Source organism: Phyllostomus discolor, chromosome 11 (genome assembly GCF_004126475.2).
Source record: "Phyllostomus discolor isolate MPI-MPIP mPhyDis1 chromosome 11, mPhyDis1.pri.v3, whole genome shotgun sequence".
Taxonomy (NCBI): Eukaryota; Metazoa; Chordata; class Mammalia; order Chiroptera; family Phyllostomidae; genus Phyllostomus; species Phyllostomus discolor.
Window position 1 is genome coordinate 71,733,172 of NC_040913.2, and position 19,688 is coordinate 71,752,859.

Sequence of the window (19,688 nt, forward strand, 5' to 3'; positions counted from 1 at the left end):
ATGCTTCAAGTTCAGGATGAATCAGTTCTCCCATGTCCCTTATCTCTGTATCTTAGATATTTGATAAAATGGTACAGCATTTGAGAAAAAGCTCCCCCTTTGGTATCACATCTATATTTATAGTACAATATGAGAAGCAATAAAACAAATCTTTAGGTAAACTATCAAAGTTTGTCACTCACCTCAGGAAAGCCACAATCACATTGCTCTCCAGTTTCTATTACTCCATTGCCACACGTTGCTTGCCTTCCTTGGATAACCAGTTTTGAAGCAGTTTGATTCTGAAGACATTTTAATTCTGGTTGTGAAACTTTATGTTTAAATGCATCCACACTGCAACTGCTAAACGACTTTACACCATGGGAGTGTCTAAAATTAAATTATATTCTTCAGATAAGTGGAATAAAGTCACTATCAAATTAACACTGTTGTGTATAACACTGTTCATTCTGTACAACTTCAATTACGGGGAATCCAAGAAGGAGAAGAGAGTGCTTTTATTTTTAACACAAGTCATAAATGAAAGGAATGGGTTCATTCCTCTGACAGCTGTTAGTTATTAGATTTATAAAGCACAGAGACAAAGGTCACACCAGCATCTTAAGAAATGTTCAGTCCCTTTGTTATCACCTGCAATTTGCATATCCCCACAAATTTGGGATCCTGTAATAGCATGAGTTTATTGATATTTCAGCCTCAGGTGGGACAACTTTTTGGCATTAGATTACTCAATGATTTCTGAGCTCCCAGATCAGTCAGGTTTTCAAGGTCTTACTGTGTTAATGTTATTTCCTCCTACACAGTTATTTACCTCATGCAGATGTTATTTTGTCAGTAGATTGCCTCCACCTGCTGCTATCTTTGGTGCATTGCAGTTTGGAAATGGAGAAGATGCTTTCACTTTCTTTGTTTGTTTCCTACTTTTACTCTTTATTTCATCACAGAGTTGGGGGAGGCTAAAATACCATGCTGATACTTTTACCATTTTACTTCCATCATTTCCCTTATTCTTTTTTTGTAATCCATACCTGAGGATATGTTTATTGACATTAGAGAGAGAGGAACTGTGGGAGAGAGAGAGAGAGGAGAGAGAGGGAGAGAGAGGAGAGAGAGAGAGAGAGAGAATGTCTATGTGAAAAAGGAACATGGACCAGTTGCCTCCGGTACATGCCCCAACCCAGGGCTGCACTCAAAACCTGTGTCACACCCAAAACCTGGGTATGTGCCTGATCCAGAATGGAACTTGCAACCTTTGGTGTACAGGACAATGTTCAACCAACCAAGTCACCCCACCAGGGCCTCTCCCTTATTCTTGAAACATAGTTCTCCCTAGGTAAGGATACATCTTATCTTGGTTCTTATTTTAATATTTTCTCCCTTTCTATACAAGTATGCAAAGATACATCTTAGGGCACCTCTTTTCACTCTTTTCACTTCTTTCTAAATCATCAGTTCATTGTTTTAATTCCCATCAATATGCTGATGGCTCTCACACTTTAGATCCCTTATCCTCTGAGATCCTGACCTGTGTAACTGTGCACTTAATGCTAATGAATGACTTAGAGCTCCCAGTATAACATATATTAACTGCCTCAAAATTTCCCATCTTCTCTTTTTTCAAGAAGAAAATATTTGCCTTTTTCAATATCTGTTAAATGTCATGATGTTCAAAAATCTACAAATAATCCCAGCCATTTCCATTCCTCTCGGTCTTAATAAACTGCTGTGATTATAATGAAACTCATCTCCCAAATATTCCTATATTGTTGCTCCCTCTGATATATTACTCATCCATTTAAAGATCATTTTTATTCTCCATTCTGCATAAATCAATTTAAAATGTAGTTTGTTACATTGATCATCAATTTTCAGCTTTCATGTCATGATTATGTGATCAGGCTCTTTTCCACATACCATGCGTTGGAAATAGTGACCTCCTGGACTTCTTTCCCTCACTCATTGTTCTGTTGCCTTATTGTACTCTACTTGATTTCCCTTGTGCCTTTTATATATTTCTTTATGGTCACAGCTATTTCTTTTGTTTTTCATTTTTATCCCTCTCCCCCTGCAGTCTCCTATTCCTGTCATTTGAACTCCTCAAGCTTCTTGCTATTCACACATCATTCCCTGCTTACCCTGAAAAGTGTTCAATAAGTTTTTTGTGATATTTTATTTATTTATTTTTAGAGGAAAGGGAAGGGAGGGAGAAAGAGATAGAGAGAAGACATCAATGTGTGGTTGCCTCTCATACACCCCCAACTGGGGATGTGGCCTGCAACCCAGGCATGTGCCCTAACTGGGAATCAAACCAGCAACCCTTTGGTTTATGGACCGGTGCTCAGTCTCCTGAGCCACACTGGCCAGGGCTCAACAAGTTCTTTACATGACCAGATTCATTCCTTCACTTCCAGGTCCCAACATAATTATTTCTTAGACCACTTATTTAGAAAGTTTCCTCTCCCAATCTATTCCCTATTCGTCTCCTTCTTTAAAAAACTATCACAAGATGTGTATGTTTTGTTCATTCTATAGCCACTTTTTACTTTTCTATCTCTAAGGTACTAATATAAGATAGCTAGGACTTACCTATCTTGTTAACTATTGATAGGACAAACACACACTATCCTGCAACACAGTCAGTGTTTGTGACATATATTTATAATGAATAAACAAATTTCACCTCAAGACTTTAGTAAACCCCAGAAATTCATTATCAACAAACACTTTCTCTGAAGACTATAATATTGAATATAGAAATATTAGGCACATTTTCTATAATATCCAATATTTATTTTATTTAATTTAAATTAGCATATATATTTAATTTAAAAAATCATCTTACCCAAATTATATTGCAAGTGATTATACATTAAGGACTACTACAAACATTTCCCCCCAAAAGATACAGATGTGATCAAAACAACACCTTACATTGCTTGAGGATCCATAATGCATGTAGCTCCTGGACAGTAACAACGATAGATGTCATCATATGTGATTCCCAGACTAATTGCAAGCAACTGTGCCATAACAACTGAAAATGCCTCTGAAGTTATCCTGTCTGGATACTAAACACACACAAAAAAATTGCCTAAGTTATTTCTTCACCCCTTTGATTTTTACATAAGTATTTTGTGGGCATACTACCTAAATGCAAATGCAAGTGTAAGAAAATAGTATTCCAAAGCTCGATATTTTTTTAGAAATATGAAAAACAAAAAAAAGGTGAATTTGGAAAAGTGGTATTTAAATCTAAATGGCATTGGCATGTAACAGATGAAAGTAATGCTATTTATCTTTTTATTATATTACTGATTTAAATTAAAAATAACTTTAAATTTTTTAGAAGAATAAGCATTGTTTCAGTAACTGTATTTTTCCCAGTGAACGCTAGGAAAAAATACACAAATTCTTAAGGATTGAATTGAAAATCAGTTTTGACTTCAGAAATAATTTTAGGAGTCTTCCCTCTTCTTGGATTTCTTTCTGTCTCTATGGACAATAGAGACAGAAAGAAATATTCTGTCTCTATTCAACAAAGGGGGCAGGAGCATAAATGGAGTAAAAATAGACTTTTGAACAAATGGTGTTGGGACTAGACAAGTACATGCAAATAATGAAACTCGACCACCAACTTACACCATTCACCAACATAAACTCAAGATGGATAAAAGATTTAAATATAAGTCACAACACCATAAAAGTCCTAGAAGAAAACATAAGCAGGAAAATCTCAGATATTCCATGCAGCAATATTTTCATTAATATGTCCTCTAGAGCAAAAGGCACAAAGGAAAGAACAACATATGGGACCTCATCAAATTAAAAAGCTTCTGCATGGCTAAAAAAACAGCATTAAAATGAAAAAGAACCAACTGTAGGGGAAAACATATTTGCCAATGATACTTCAGACAAGGATTTGATCTCCAAAATTTAAAAAGAACTCACATGACTCCACTCCAGGAAGATAAACAATCCAATTAAAATGGGAAAAGCACTTGAACAGACACTTCTCCAAGAAGGACATTCAGAGGGCCATAGACATATGAAAAGATGCTCAGTATCACTAGCCATCAAAAAGACACAAATTAAAACCACAATGAGATACTACCTCACACCTACCAAAACAGCTATCATTAATGAATCAATAAATAATAAGTGCTGACAAGGATGTGGAGGAAGGGAAACCCTAGTGTACATTGGTAGGGATGCAGGACTGGTGCAGCCACTGTGGAAAATAGTAAGGAATTTCCTCCAAGAATTAAAAATGGAACTGCTTTTTGACCTAGTAATTCTATTATTGGGAATAACCCTAAGAACCCTGAAACACCGATTCACAGGAACTATGCACCCCAATGTTCATAGCAGCACAATTTACAACAGCCAAGGGCTGGAAACGGCTTAAGTGCCCATCAACAATGAGGTGGATCAAAAACTATGGTACATTTACACAATGGAATACTACACTGCAGAAAGAAAAAATGAGCTCCTAACCTTTGCAACAGCATGGATGGAAATGGAGAGCATTATGCCTAAATGAAAAAAGCTCAGGTGGTGAAAGACAAATACCATATGATCTCTTTATATAAGTGGAAACTAATCAACAAAACAAACAAATGAGTAAAACAGAACCAGAGACTTGGTAATAAAGAACAAACTAACAGAGGGAAGTGGGGAGGGGGATAACAAGAAAAGAAGGAGAAGGGGGCAAACCAAGGAACATGGTTAAAAGACCCATGGACAAAGCCAACTGTGGGGAGGACTGAATGTGGGAGGTGAAAGTAGGTGGGACAGGGGACAGTGGGGGGGAGAAAATGGAAACAACTGTACTTCAACAACAAAAATAATAATAAAGTAAAGAAATAGTTTTAGGAGAGTAAGTGCAATTAATTTTTTCTGAAGGGCAGAATACTACAACCTTGAAAGTAACATTCTTTTATCTTAAAAATAACATTTGAGAAGTGGTAATGTGAGGCAGACATAAACCCCTTGCAACCAATGAGCTTTTCACTATCTGCATAGCTTTTCCTTTTCCGTAATGTCATGTATTTGGAATCATTTACTATTTGGCCATTTCAGATTGGCTTCTTTAACTAATGACTTAAATTTTCTCCATGTCTTTAGTGACTCAATGGTTTCATTTTAAAGCACTGAATATATTCCATAATAAGGGTTTACCTCAGTTTGTTATCCATTCACCTACTAAAGGACATCTTGGTTGCGTCCAATTTGTGTCAATTATGAATACAGTTGCTCCTAACATTCACAGTGCATGTTTACCAAAGACACAAATAAAACAAAAAACAAGTAAAACCCCAACTACAAGAACAAAAGAGAAAGAATAAGAGAAGAGGAAAAGGAATATTAAAAGAAAAAAACAGAAGACAAAAGAAAAAGAAAAAAGAATATCAGAGGAAAGAAGGAAGAGAAAAAATAAGAAATAGGAGAGAAAACCAGAAGAAAAGAAAGTAAAATAACAAGAAAAAATAATAAGAAAATGAGAGAATAAATATAGTAAAGAAAATAATATGAAAGAAATATGAAATAGCAAATATGAAAGAAAAAATAGCAAACATGGAAAAATTATAAAGCTATTAATAAGAAATAATGGAAAAAAAGTGAAACTTGTCTCAGCAGAGTAGTGCCTGCCTTCTGTGATCTCCCTTTGGATACTGCTCCAATGTTGTCTGAAGCTGATGTAAGGCAATGTTGGATGCTGTCCACATCTAGCCCTCAGCAGCCTGTTCGAAGCTGCAAGTGATCCAGACTTTGGGGCTGATTCCTCCAGGCTTGGGCACACCCAGGATTAGCCAAGTTGCTCTACAAAGCTGGCTTTTATCAGCACTGGTCCCAGGGGTGGGTTAAAAAAAAAGTCTCAAAGCACCACAGGATCCACCTCTGCCTGTCTCTGCCTGACAGCTGGCTGTCAATCTTAGTCACTGAACAGCTGTTTCTGAAATGGCTTCTGGAAGAATGGGGCTGGTGGGGCCCCTGAATCCCCTGTGAAGGGGAAGTGCTGTTCAGACTTCAGGGAAGATGGGTGGGAGTCTTTTTTGGTTCAGAGCCACACATCTGAGTCTATCCTGGATTATTTCCCTGAACTCTGCAGGGGGAGCCCCTAGCAGGCATGTGGGTTATGACCTCCAGAGCTCAGAGTTTGGGTCTGCCAGAAACCAGGAGGGTGTTTCTATCAGCTCTCCCATGATGGGGAAGTGCCAGTCCAGTTCCGTGGAAGTGTGAGGAAAGCTGCAACCCAAAGCCAGTCTCTGACACCCCCTGAGTCTGCCTATGCTGCTGTCTCCACAGAAGGAGTTAAGATGCAGGCTGGGGCGAGTGAAATTCAGAGGATGGAGTGAGTGACATTTCAACAGGTGGGGTGAGCAGGTATCCCAGAGGGTGGATAATTGCTTTTCCCAAGGTTGATTCCCTGGGAGGGCCTTGCTTTTCTCAAGAAGAAATGGCTGCTGCAATATTGGACAATGACCCAGCACAGGGATCCCATCAACCATTTCCCCGTGTCTCTTCCCAATGCCTCCCACTTCAGACACTCAGGCAATTCCAGTGTGCACCACCCTCCCTTTGCCAGAACCCAGGGTGCTTGGCCCTTAAAAAGTGGCTTTGTCTTCAATGGGTCTGTCTCTCCCAGTGGAGAGAAACTCCACCATCTTTCACCAATGATACTACTACATGGACGGCTGTTCCCAGCTTTGGCAATCCCTGCTGGGGAGCCCAGTCTGGGGTCTATGAATCCTTCCTCTCAGGGGGAAGCTTCTGCATCTCTGCTATCCCTCCTCAACCTTGGTTGCCACCTGTGGGAGCAGAGCCATCCTGTTTCACTACCTCATCCCTCCTACTGGTCTCAAGGTGGCTTCTGTCCATCCTTGGTTAAAAGTCTCCTTTTCAGATAGTCCTCACTTGGTATTCAGGGTGAGTGTTCCCCAATTCAGTTTATTTCCAGTTTGGGTCTGGGAGGAGATACAAAAAAGATCTTCCTATCCAGGACCATCTTGCAACCCCTTTGATTCTTGAACTGTTTAAACCACATAGAGCTGGCAGTAAATTCAACATTGTGGTTGGGTCCAGTTTTGTTCAGCATCACAAACAAACTTGTTGCTTTGGCCATCATCACTGTGACACAGAGGATACACTCCTGTGTCTGGCCTTCATTGCAGGTCATTAGAATTTTCTCCATGTATAATATAGGCCCTTCTTCAATTTGTTAGTTTTGTTCCATTCAATGAAGAGATCCTTCAACAGCTCTGTCCATTCTTGATCTCCTAAGATTGTGGCTGCCGATACCGCTGGAGTTCCAGCTGGTTATGAGCCCAGTCCTGCAGTCACCCCAGCCCTTTTTCCTTTCAGCATGACAGATGCTGATGTGTCTTTCACCAAGGACTTCCTGGCAGGTGAATTGGCCACAGCCATTACCAAGACAGGGTAGTGTCAGTCAAGTGGGTCAAGCTGCTGCTGCAGGTGTAGCATGCCAGCAAGCAAATCACCATAAACAAGCAATACAAGGGCATTCTAGACTATGTGGTTTATATCCCCAAGGAGAAGGGAATCCTATCCTTCTGGTATGGTAACCTAGCCAATGTCGCTAGCTATTTCTCCTCCCAGGCTCTCCACTTTGCTTTAAGATAAATACAAGCAGATCTTCCTGGGTGGTGTGCATGAGAAAACACAGTTTTGGTGCTTCTTTGCAGGGAATCTGGCACCAGGCAGTGCCACTGGGGCCACCTCACTGTGTTTTATATATCCTCTGAATTTTTCCCATACTCGTCTAGCAGCTGATATAGGCAAAGCTGGAGCTGAAAGGGAATTCAAAGACCTCAATGATTGCCTCATTGAGATTTACAGTTCTGGTTGAATTAAGGGTCTGTACCAAGGCTTTAATGTGTCTGTGCAGGGTATTATCATCTACTAAGCTGCCTATTTTGGTATCTACAACTCTGCAAAAGGAATGCCTCCAGGTCCCAAGAATACTCATATCTTCATCAGCTGGGTTGGCTTCCTATCCATTTGACTCTGTTTGTCAGTGCATGATGATGCAGTCAGGGTACAAGGGAACTGATATCATGTACATAGGCATGCTCGACTGCTGGAAAAGATTGCTGGTGATGAAGGAGGCAAAGCCTTTTTCAAGGGTGCATGGTCCAATGTTGGCAGAGGGATGGGTGATGCTTTGTGCTTGTCTTGTATGATGAAATCAAGAAGTTCACATAAATTGTTTCCTAGTCTTCCTCCCCTCAACCTCCAACATGAACAGGCATGTTGCATTATGTAACATATCTTGAGCACTCTTGACAGACTGTTGGTTATCTATTTATCAATGACAACCATTTAGTGGGTTGAAAATAAGAAGCAATAATATTCACCTGACCACTTTTCCTTTAAAGCCATTTCCATGATGATGATAGGACTCAATTAAATTTTTTCAGTCATCCTTGATAAACAACTAATTTGAAGAAATAAAACACCTAATTCTATATCAATATCATATATATAGTGAGAGAGAGAAAGAGATCGTGGCCATGGTGAAATAAAATACGCCTGGCTGGCAGCATACACTGACTTTCCTCCTTTGTAGTACTTAGTCACTTTTAAGTTTGTCTCCACAGCTATCACTCAAAGTGGTCACTTATTTGCAACAGTGATTTTGTATGTTTAGGGGCCATGCTGAACAAAACAACACAAGATTAGATAAACCACAAAATAAAATGATGCAATCAAGAGATGCAATAAACACGAGATGTAGGGGGCTGCTATAATATAATATGGCATAATGTTTTACAGAAAATTTATTTTTATAAGTACAAAGGGTACACTCTAAAATAATGATAAGAAGTATGACCATCATTAACAAATCAACAAAACAACAAGTGCTTGTGACGTTATGGAGAGAAGGAAACACTAATACACTGTTGCTGGGAATGCAGACTGGTACATCCACTGTGGAAAATAATATGGAATTTCCTAAAAAATTAAAAATGGAACTGCCTTTTGATCAAGTGGTTCCACTGCTGGGATTATACCCTAACAATCTCGAAACACCAATTCAAAAGAACCTATGCACCCCAATGTTCGCAGCATTGTTGTATACAATATCCAAGTGTTGGAAACAGCCTAAGTGCCCATCAGTAAATGAGTGGATCAAAAAACTGTGCTACATTTACATAATGGAATATTACACAGCAGAAAGAAAGTAACTCCTATCCTTCACCACAGCATGGATAGAACTGGAGAGCATTATGATAAGTAAAAAAATCCAGGTGATGAAAGACAAATACCATATGATCTCACCTATTAGTGGAACCTAATCAACAAAACAAACAAGCAAAATAGAATTTGAGACATGAAAATAAAGGAAAAATGGACACTGAGCAGAGGGAAGTGGGGAGGGGGATAATGATGGAAAGAAGGGGAAGGGGCAAGCCAAAGAACATGGTATAAAGGACACAGGGACACCAGAGTGGGGATTGACTATGGGAATAGATGGGGGGTGGGCAGTGCAGGGGAGAGCAATGGGGAAAAGAGTGGTACAACTATAATTGAACAACAATAAAAAATAATTAAAAAATAAAAATAGTATAGTATAATAATTACATAAACCAGTAACATAGTCATTTATTATCATTTTCAAGTATTATGTACTGTATGTAATTATATTTCTACTTTTATATAACTGGCAGTGCAATAGGTTTGTTGATATCTACATCCCCAGAATCACATGAGTAATGTGTTGCACTATGAAGTTATGATGGCTACAAACTTACTAGGTGATAGTCACTTTTCAGATCCATTATAATCTTCTAAAACCCCCATCAAAGAATGGTCCATTGTTGACCTACATAACATTATATGGTACATGATTGTATTCATTTCACTTGAGACCAAGATTCAACATTTTACTACATTCAGGTTATTAATAAGCTAGAGGAAAAGGATACACATATACCCATCAAGATTGAATAATGAAGAACAGAAAATCTGAAGGACAATAACTAGTAAGGAGATTGGAGCAGTAATCAAAAACCTTCCAAGAACAACAACAACAAAACAACAACAAAAACCTGGGACCTGATGGCTTTGAATCAGGCTTTTAAATCAGAATTTACCAGTGATTCAGGCTTTGGTGGACCTGAATCACAGGTAAATTCTACCAAACATTTAGCTAACATTTAATGACAATTCTCAAACTCTTCCACAGAATTGAAGAGGGGATGCTCACAAAATTATTCTATGAGGCCAGCATTACCCTGATACCAAAACACTCAACAAAAAAAAAAATTACCAGTTAATATACCTGATGAATGTTAATACAAATCCTCAACAAATCACTAGCAAACCAAATTCAATAGCACATTAAGAATTATACACCATAACTGGAGATTTTTTCCCTGGAACACAGAGATTGCTTAACATAGGAAAATCTGGCAATGTAATCACCATTTTTACAGAATGAAGGGCAAAATACACATAATCATCTCAATTAATGCAGAAATGCATTTTACAAGACTCAACACATGTTTTTAGTAGACACCACTTGACAAAATGAGAATATGAGAAAACTACCTCAATACAATAAATAACATGAAAAGCTCACAGCTAACATCATACTCACTAGTGAATTCCTGAAAGATTTTCCTCTAAGATCAAAAATAAGCTAGGATGTTCCCTCTCCCACCACTTCTATTTAACATAATGTTGGAAGATCTAGCCAGAGCAATCAAGTAATAAAATAAATAAATGAATTTTAAATTGGAAAGGAAGAAGTAAAATTCTCTCTGTTCACAGCTGACATGATCTTGTTTATAGAAAACACAAAAGATCCAGCATAAAAGAAATAGAAAAATAGATACAGAAACATTTTGTCTGTCAACCAGATAGGAGAGGGGGGTCAGGTGGATGGGTACAAAAGGTAAAGTGATTAAGAGTACAGATTGGTTGCTTCAGAATCGTCACAAGGACATAAAGTACAGCATAGGAATACAGTCAATAATAGTCTAATTACTATAAATTCTGTCAGGTGATGAGATTTATTGGTATGATCATATATTAAGCTATGTAATGTCTAATCACTGGGGTGTACATGTGAAACTAATGTAATAATGTATTTCAGCAGTGATTGAAAATTAAAAATGATAAAAAATAAAATAAAATAAAATAAAATAAAATAAAATAAAATAAAATAAAAATGGACTAAGAATTTGAATAGCTATTTATCCAGAAATGATATACAAAAAGCCAAAATGCCTGAGAAGGTGCTCAGTATCACTAATAATCATGGAAATGCAAATCAAAACCACAATGAGATATCACCTCATACCAATTAGGATGACAGGTATTAAAAAAACACAGAAAAAAGTATTGGTGATGTTTTCATGAATACAATATGAACTTGGGGATTATAAAATGATGTCAGCAGTGTGATGATTTCCCAGAATATTAAAAATAGAGCCATATGATACAGTGAACCTACTTCCGAGTACACATGCCAAATAATTGAAATTGAAGTGATATCTCATTCCCTTTTATGTATTCTACCATAATAAAAATCCTTTTTAAACTATATCATTTGAGTTTCAAAATCTATAAAAACATTTCCTAAAAATCTGTCAAAACAGTATGGTAGATACACTTGTGTGGACTTTCCTTGAAGTGGTTGTTAACTTTCAAATGATATATAACTACTGAAGACATGGAAATAAAACACATACCAGAGCAATTCCTGCAGCAAGTTTTGGATCACACACCATCCCATAATATGTTGCTCCCACATAATTAGAATAATTCCTGTAACTAAATAATAAAATTTCTCTTGTGGATAAATGCATTTATTTATTTATTTATTTGTTTGTTTGTTTGTTAAAATATGTTTATTGACTAGAGAGAGAGGAATGGAGAGAAAGAGTGAGAAATATCAATATGAGATAGAATCATTAATTGGTTGCCACCTACATGAGCCCCAAACAGGGAACAACCTAGGTATATGTGCCCTGACCACAAACTGAATTCCCAACCTTTTGGTGTGTGGGACAATGCTCCAAACAACTGAGCCACACCAGCCAGTGCTGATAAATGTTTTTTTAATTATTAACATTAATGACCTTTTAAGACTTGGATACTTCAATAAAGCTATGTTTTCTTTACAACATGAATATTACGTATCATGTCCAATGCATGTCCAATCATTCTGTGTTTGGGTAATGTCCCATAATTCCTACAAAGTTAGGTTTTAAAGGATACTTTAATTTTATTTGACACATATCCCAGAACCCAGCAGTGCCTAATCCATCCAAAAAATTAATCAGCCCTGGACAGTGTTGCTCAGTTCGTTGGAGTGTCGTCCTGTAGATGGAAAGGTCACAGGTTCCATTCCTGGTCACGGCACATACCCAGGTTGCAAGTTTGATTCCTGATCAGGGTGGATACAAGAAGGCAACCAATTCATGCTTCTGTCTCACATCGATGATTCTCTCTCCCTCTTTCTTTCCCTACTTCTCTCCCTAAAAGCATTGAAAAACTGTCTTTGGGTGAAAATTAAAACAGTATTAATTAGCACTATTGACAGTGCTGGATGGATATAATTTTTAGACATAAAAGTCAGGATAGCTTATTGCCATGATTTATACATGAAAAACCTGTAAAGTATGTAAAAATGTCAATTGGAAGACAAACAGAGACAATATACAGTAGGCTCACTAAGAAAAAAATAGATAGGATGTGCAAACTGTCCTTACTCGCTTTAGCTCTTAGTTCATGTTACTCCCAAGTCCCCAAACCTGACCTCACATTCCATAGGAGACACCAATAGATTTATAAATGTATTCCACATTGCTTACAATTTCAAAATTATGTTTTTTGTTTTTTCCATCTAAAAAAATCAAGTTATTAAAACAAAACCCTGCATAGTCTTTTGAAAGATAAAGATCAAGTAATTTATTAGCTACCACTTGTCAATAAAGAAATATCAGAAGGTAAGCACATTACAATTTAATGTTTTGTATTATAACCAGCATTGTATGGAATTATTAATTCTATTAACTTATTTGTATTTTCTTTAATGTTAAAATGATGGTATAAATTATTTGCATCTAAGAAAATCTTTAAAAACACAGAGGCCTATGTTATCCCAAGATGTTCTGTATTTTCAGTTCATTCAGTTTTCATAGGTAAATAGTCTACTCTGAGAATAATGGCCTACAATGATTTATCACATTTCCTTGTTATCTTATTTTTTATTACTTTACAAACACTGTGTTCATACACTATTTTTGTCATTATACATATTAGATTTTATATACAATTGTGACAACTAACATATCAAATAATTTGATAAACTGCATCTTAATGTAAATAAGGTACTTACATTAATAAAATGCCATATCACGGACCTTGAACAAAAATTTTTCTTTCCATGACACAAATCTTTGCAGTACTTCATTAGCATCCCCATCAGATAAAATCTTATTTTCATCAGACCAGAGCTCCAAGATGTTAACATAAAAGTCACTTTTAGCTGGGAAAACATCTGAAAAATTACATGCATGATATATAGTTTAAGTAATAACAAATATAACATTGCATCTCTATACATAATGCTAATCTATTCAATTTATTATTACTTGGAGATAAAATCCATTGGTGAATAAAGCTGATTGGTAGGGCTATCCTTTTTATAGAAATGTTATTGCATTAATAAGAATGTTCTTATTTAAAATACGAATCATAACCACTTACAGTGTTGATGAGACCAATGATATGGACAACCTTCTCCACTGCAACTGCCACTTCAGAGCCCATATAATCATACTGAAAGGCAAATTCTATTTCTTAATTACCAGTGAAAATTAATGAATTATCACATTTAAATAGATAAAAATGTTATAATAAAAGCTTAGGTGAAAAGACAAAAGTAGAATTAAAATTTATCAAATTTTAATGTTTTAGGCATATACCCAGGGTCTTTATGTGTTAATCAATAATATTGAAATGATAGAGTTATGATTATTTTTCTGTTTACATATATAGAAATTAAGTGTTAAATGTTAAGTTTTCAAGAATTTATAAATACTGAGGGTAAAAACCAGAATGCAAGTCTCCAACTAACCTAATAATCTTTTGGTCTAACAGAGAGGTGTGAGTACCATAGCAGTGAACAATTTTAAGAATGTGTCCTGCCCTGGCTGGTGTGGCCTCAGCTAGTTGGAGCATTGTCCCATAGACTCAAAGGTCACAGGTTCAATTCCAGGTCAGGGCACATACCCAGGCTGCAGGTTCATTACCTGGTTGAGGCATGCATGAGAAGTCAACCAATCGATATCTATCTATCTATCTATCTATCTATCTATCTATTTATCTATCTCCCCTTTTTCCCTATCTAACTCCCTTTCTCTCTAAAAGCAAGGGAAAAAAATGTCTTCAGGTGAGGATAAAGAAAAAAGAATATATCCTTATTTAAGGAAACAAAAATCATAATTTCTGTGAAATAATTCTAATTGTGTGTTCACATACATTTCTGTTTGTGAAAAGCATAAAAGTGGCAGTTTGCGATTTTCAATAATCTCCAGCAAGTCTGCAGAAGATTACTGACAGGAAACACAATGAACAGAATTCTCTGATTTCGACATAAGAGATGCTGTTCCCCTAGTTCTTTAGAAACTGTTTGGACTTTCCTATTTTTCTGCATGTGACCTTTTCCAATAAACCACACTGTATATTCACACAATGCAGCATATATGTGGTATGAGTGAAGGTGATCCATTGTGAGCCTAAACATATGAAAAATAAGACAAAAGAAATAAAAAATATGGTTATGAAAATGAGCTTGCATATGTCAATAATCACTAATTATCAATAGCCCCAAGTGACAAAGACTGTTTAAATAAAGCCACTATATGCAAATTAAAATTTTAAAACCACTACTTTAGGAGGACAGAAATATTAAGAGTCACAGCATGAAAATATTTATCAAGACATTACTACACAAAAAGCAGATGTCACATATTGAGATAGCTACATTAATATGAGTTATATTAATATAAAAAAGCTTAAAGCTCAATATATCTGTATTATAAAAAGGTATGTTTCTTTTTCTTATTCCTTCATATTTAAACACAAAATAAATATTTGATGAAATGCATCAATAATGCATACCAAGGCTTTATCCATAATGATTTGTATTTTCAGAGTTTTTTTCAATGGCACGAAATCTGATTTTTTCTGTGAAATAGAAAAAATGAATTAAATAAAAGATTTAAAATTTGTATGTTGTTTGTAATTATGTACATAATATGCATACAGAACAGAGAGGCATAGACAAAGAAACAGATAAATATAGATACATAAAGTTACACAGATTATAGGAAAACAAAAGGATGGCTGTTGACTGAATAAATGAACAGGTGAGATTCCAAATAAATATTTTAGAAATTCAAATCAGAAGCTTTCATTTTATATTCTTAGTAAACAGTTACTGCAGGGCTGGAGAACCCATATATCTTTCCTCTCAAAACCTTTAGGATCCTCCTCCAACCTTCAGGCTAACAGACTCCCATCAACTTTCCCCCAAACACTGCCTCTTATTTTCTCATTATTTTTATACCTTAAATTATTTAGATTGACTTCATTGTGGCTTATACTCAATAAAATGCATCCATTTTAAGTATACAGTTATGTGCATTATTTAGTATTAATGTATATAGCCTTGTAACCATTTCCATAAGGAAGACAAAAAATGTTCCCATCACCCCCTTCCAAGGGGGTGAATTTCATATACATGGAATCATAGGGCATGTATTTATTTCTGTTGGGCTTCTTCCATTCAACAGTCCCCATGTTGTTGTTCTCAATATTAGTTAATGCATTAGCTTTTTTCTATGCAGTATGCCATTGAAGACACACATTGCAGCTGGTATATGCAATAACCTGTTGACCATGTGCTTATCTAGCTATTGTAGCTATTATTTAAAAAGCTGTTAGAAGTATTATTGCACAGGCCTTTCTGCAGGTTTTTTTCTTTCATTTTTCTTGGTACTTAGAATTGGAATATCTGAGTCATACAGTAATTGTGGGTGTGTAAAAGTGGTTTGAAAGTGCCAGATTATTTTCTAAAGTCATTTGATCATTCTGCATTTTTACCAAGAATTAATAAGTGCCAATGGTTCCACAGTCTTGCCTGCATTTGGCAATGGCACTAATACTAGAATTGTTGAAAGAACTGCAAAGAAGGGTTAAATGTAAAAGCACTTAAAACAATATGTGGCACCTATGAGGCAGTACATGAATATAAAATAACATCGACATTGTTTTTCATTCACTTTGAATTTTGCATTTTCCTCTATTGCCTATATTTATATTCATTCATATGGGTCATGTTTATTTCTTTCTGATAATTGTTTTTATTTTAGAAAACATGCAGTTCTTTCACTCTAAGAAGAGATTAGTGACATATTACACTTGGGTTATAGTATAAGAAAAGGCCAATTATCCAAAAATGGCATTTTTCCCTCTCCAAGAGAGGAGATACCAATGAAAAGAAGATGTCCAAGCTCACCTGTACCAATGTGGAGACATACTATTTTCCCTTTACTCTTGACTAGATTTATGTAGTCTAGGGAGGGACTCTTAGGGACCTTGAGTCAAAGCCAGGAAGGGAATCAACCAAAATTTCATCCACCTTGGACTCTGCGTAAGCCTTATGTTACACCAATGAGAGCTGGACATTCATTGCTTTAAAATTTAATGGCATTTGTCATAACCATGATCAACTAGAATTTATTCCAGGGATGCAAGTTTGTTAAAATATCCACAAGTCAATAAACATGACACACCACATAAACTAAATGAAGGACAAAAACCACATGATCATATCAGCAGATGCAAAAAAAACTTTTGATAAAATCCAGCACCCGTATATGATAAAAACTCTCAGCAAAGAGGGAATACAGGGAACATACCTCAGTGTAATAAAGGCCATATATGCCAAACTCCAGCCAACAATCACACTCAATGGACAAAAACTAAAAACATTTCCCTTCAGATCAGGAAAAAGACAGGGATGTCGGCTATCACTACTCTTAGTCAACATAGTACTGGAAGTCCTAGCCACAGCAATCAGACAAGAAGAAAAAATAAAATACATTCAAATTGTAAAGGAAGAAGTAAAATTGTCATGGTTTGCAGATGACATGATATTGTACACAGAAAACCATAAAGACTACACCCAAAAGCTACTAGACCTAATAAATGAATTTGGCAAAGTAGCAGGTACAAAATTAATATTCAGAAATTAATGGTATTTCCATACAATAATAACAAACTATCAGAAATAGAAACTAAGAAAACAATCTCATTTACTATGCAACAAAAACAAAATAAGGTACCTAGGAATAAATTTAACCAAGGAGGTAAACACCTGTAACTTGGAAAATTATAAGACATTGAAGAAAGAAATTGACAAAAATACAAATATGTAGAGCATTTACTGTGTTCGTGCATTCAAAGAACTCTCCAAAGAGGACATACAGAGGATCCAGAGACACATGAAAAGATGCTCAATATTACTAACTATCAGAGAGACGCAAATTAAAATCATAATGAGATAACACTTCCCACCAGTGAGAATGGCCAGCATCAACAAAGCAACAAACAACAAGTGTTGGAGAGGTTGTGGAGAAAAGGGAACTCTACTGCACTGTTGGTGGAATTGCAGACTGGTACAACCACTATGGAAAACAGTATGGAATTTTTCTCAGAAAACTAAAAATGGAACTGCCTTTTGAGCCAGCAATTCCACTGCTAGGATTATATCCTAAGAACCCTGAAACACCAACCCAAGAGCACCCCAATGTTCATAGCATAACAATTTACAATAGCCAAGTGTTGGAAACAACCTAGGTGCCCATCAGTAAATGAATGGATCAAAAAACTATGGTACATTTACACAATGGAATTCTATGCAGCAGAAAGAAAGAAAGAGCTGCTACCCTTTGGGACAGCATGGATGGAACTGGAAAGCATTATGCTAAGTGAAATCAGCCAGGCGGTGAAAGACAATTACCATATGATCTCACCTTTAACAGGAACCTAAATGACAAAACAAACAAACAAGCAAAATATAACCAAAGACACTGAAATAGAGAGAAGGCTGACAGTGACCAGAGAGGAGAGGGGAGGGAATTTCAGGGGAAAAGGGAAGGGTTTGCAGAAACAAGTATAAAGAAACACATGGACAAAAACTATGGGGGTGGGTGTGGAAATGGGAGGGAGGTGAGGTGGGCTGGGGGTGTTGGCTGGGATGGGAGTAAAAGACAGAAAACTGTACTTGAACAACAATTAAAATAAAAAATAAAATAAATAAAAAATAAATAAAATTTTTAAAACATCATTAAAATGCCCATACCACCCAAGGCAATCTATGTATCCAATGAAATTCTTATTAAAACACAAATTTCATATCTCATAGATCTAGAGCACATACCTAGAAATTTATGTGGAACCAAAAAAGACCCAGAATAGCCTCAGCAAGCTTGAGAAGGAAGAACAAAGTTGAAGGGATCACTATGCCTGATATCAAACCATACTATAAGACCATTGTAATCAAAACAGCCTGGTAATGGCATAAGAACAGGCATATAGATCAATGGAACAACACAGAGAAATCAGCCCACACTTTTATGATCAATTAATATTTGACAAAGGACACAAAAGCATATAATGGAGTAGAGAGTCTCTTTAATGGTGTTGGGAATATTGAACAGGCACAAGCAAAAATATGAAAGTACGACCAACTTAACTCCATACACAAGAAAAAACTCAAAATGGATAAAAGACTTAAATGTAAGTTGCGAAATTGCAACACCTCTTGAAGAAAACACAGGCAGTAAAATCCCAGACAACTCTCAAAATAATGCTTTTGTCGATATGCCTCTTAGGGTAAGGGAAACAAAGGAAAACATAAATAAATGGGACTACATCAAAATAAAAAGCTTCTGTACAACAAAGGAAAACCTCATCAAAATTAAAACGGAACCCAGTGTATGGGATAACATATTTGCCAATGATACATCTGATAAGGGACTAATTTCAAAATATATAAAGAATTTATACAACTCCATACCAAAAAGACAATCCAAGTAAAAAATAGGTGAAGGAACTGAATAGACACTTCTCTAAACAGGATATACAAATGGCTGACACATTAAAAAAAAAAAAGTTCAACGTCTCTAATCATCAGAGAGATGTAAATTAAAACCACAATGAGACATAACCTCACACCTACCAGACTGGCTACCATCAATAAATCAACAAACAACAAGTTTGCTGACTGGGATGTGGAGAAAAGGAGACCCTAGTGCACTGTTGGGAATGCAGACTGGTGCAATCACTGTGGAAAACAAAAAGAATTTCCTCAAAAAAATTAAAAATTGAATTGCCTTTTGACCCAATGATTCCCACTTCTGGGAACACATCCTAAGAATCCTGAAACACCAATTCAAAAGAATATATACTCCCGTATATTTATGGCAGAGTTGTTTACAGTAACCAAGATTTGGAAACAGTCCAGATACCCATTAGCAGATACAGTATATGACTGGATAAAAAAGCAGTGGTACATTTACACAATGGAATACTACATGGCTGTAAAAAACAAGGAACTCTTACCTTTTGCAACAGCATGGATGGAT

General features: G+C 36.1%; 1 long non-coding RNA gene and 1 pseudogene across 1 annotated transcript; one reads left to right on the top strand and one right to left on the bottom strand.

The window, feature by feature from the left end:
* The first annotated feature begins 7,363 nt into the window (after window positions 1-7,363).
* On the top strand, window positions 7,364-8,240 carry LOC114508630 (annotated as a pseudogene).
* Window positions 8,241-13,372: 5,132 nt separating this feature from the next.
* LOC118497418 lies at window positions 13,373-15,217 on the bottom strand. Its single transcript, XR_004899943.1, has 3 exons — window positions 15,157-15,217; window positions 13,741-13,812; window positions 13,373-13,531 (listed from the first exon to the last, which is right to left on the bottom strand). It is a non-coding gene; the product is annotated as an uncharacterized LOC118497418 (long non-coding RNA).
* Between the last annotated feature and the right edge of the window lie 4,471 nt (window positions 15,218-19,688).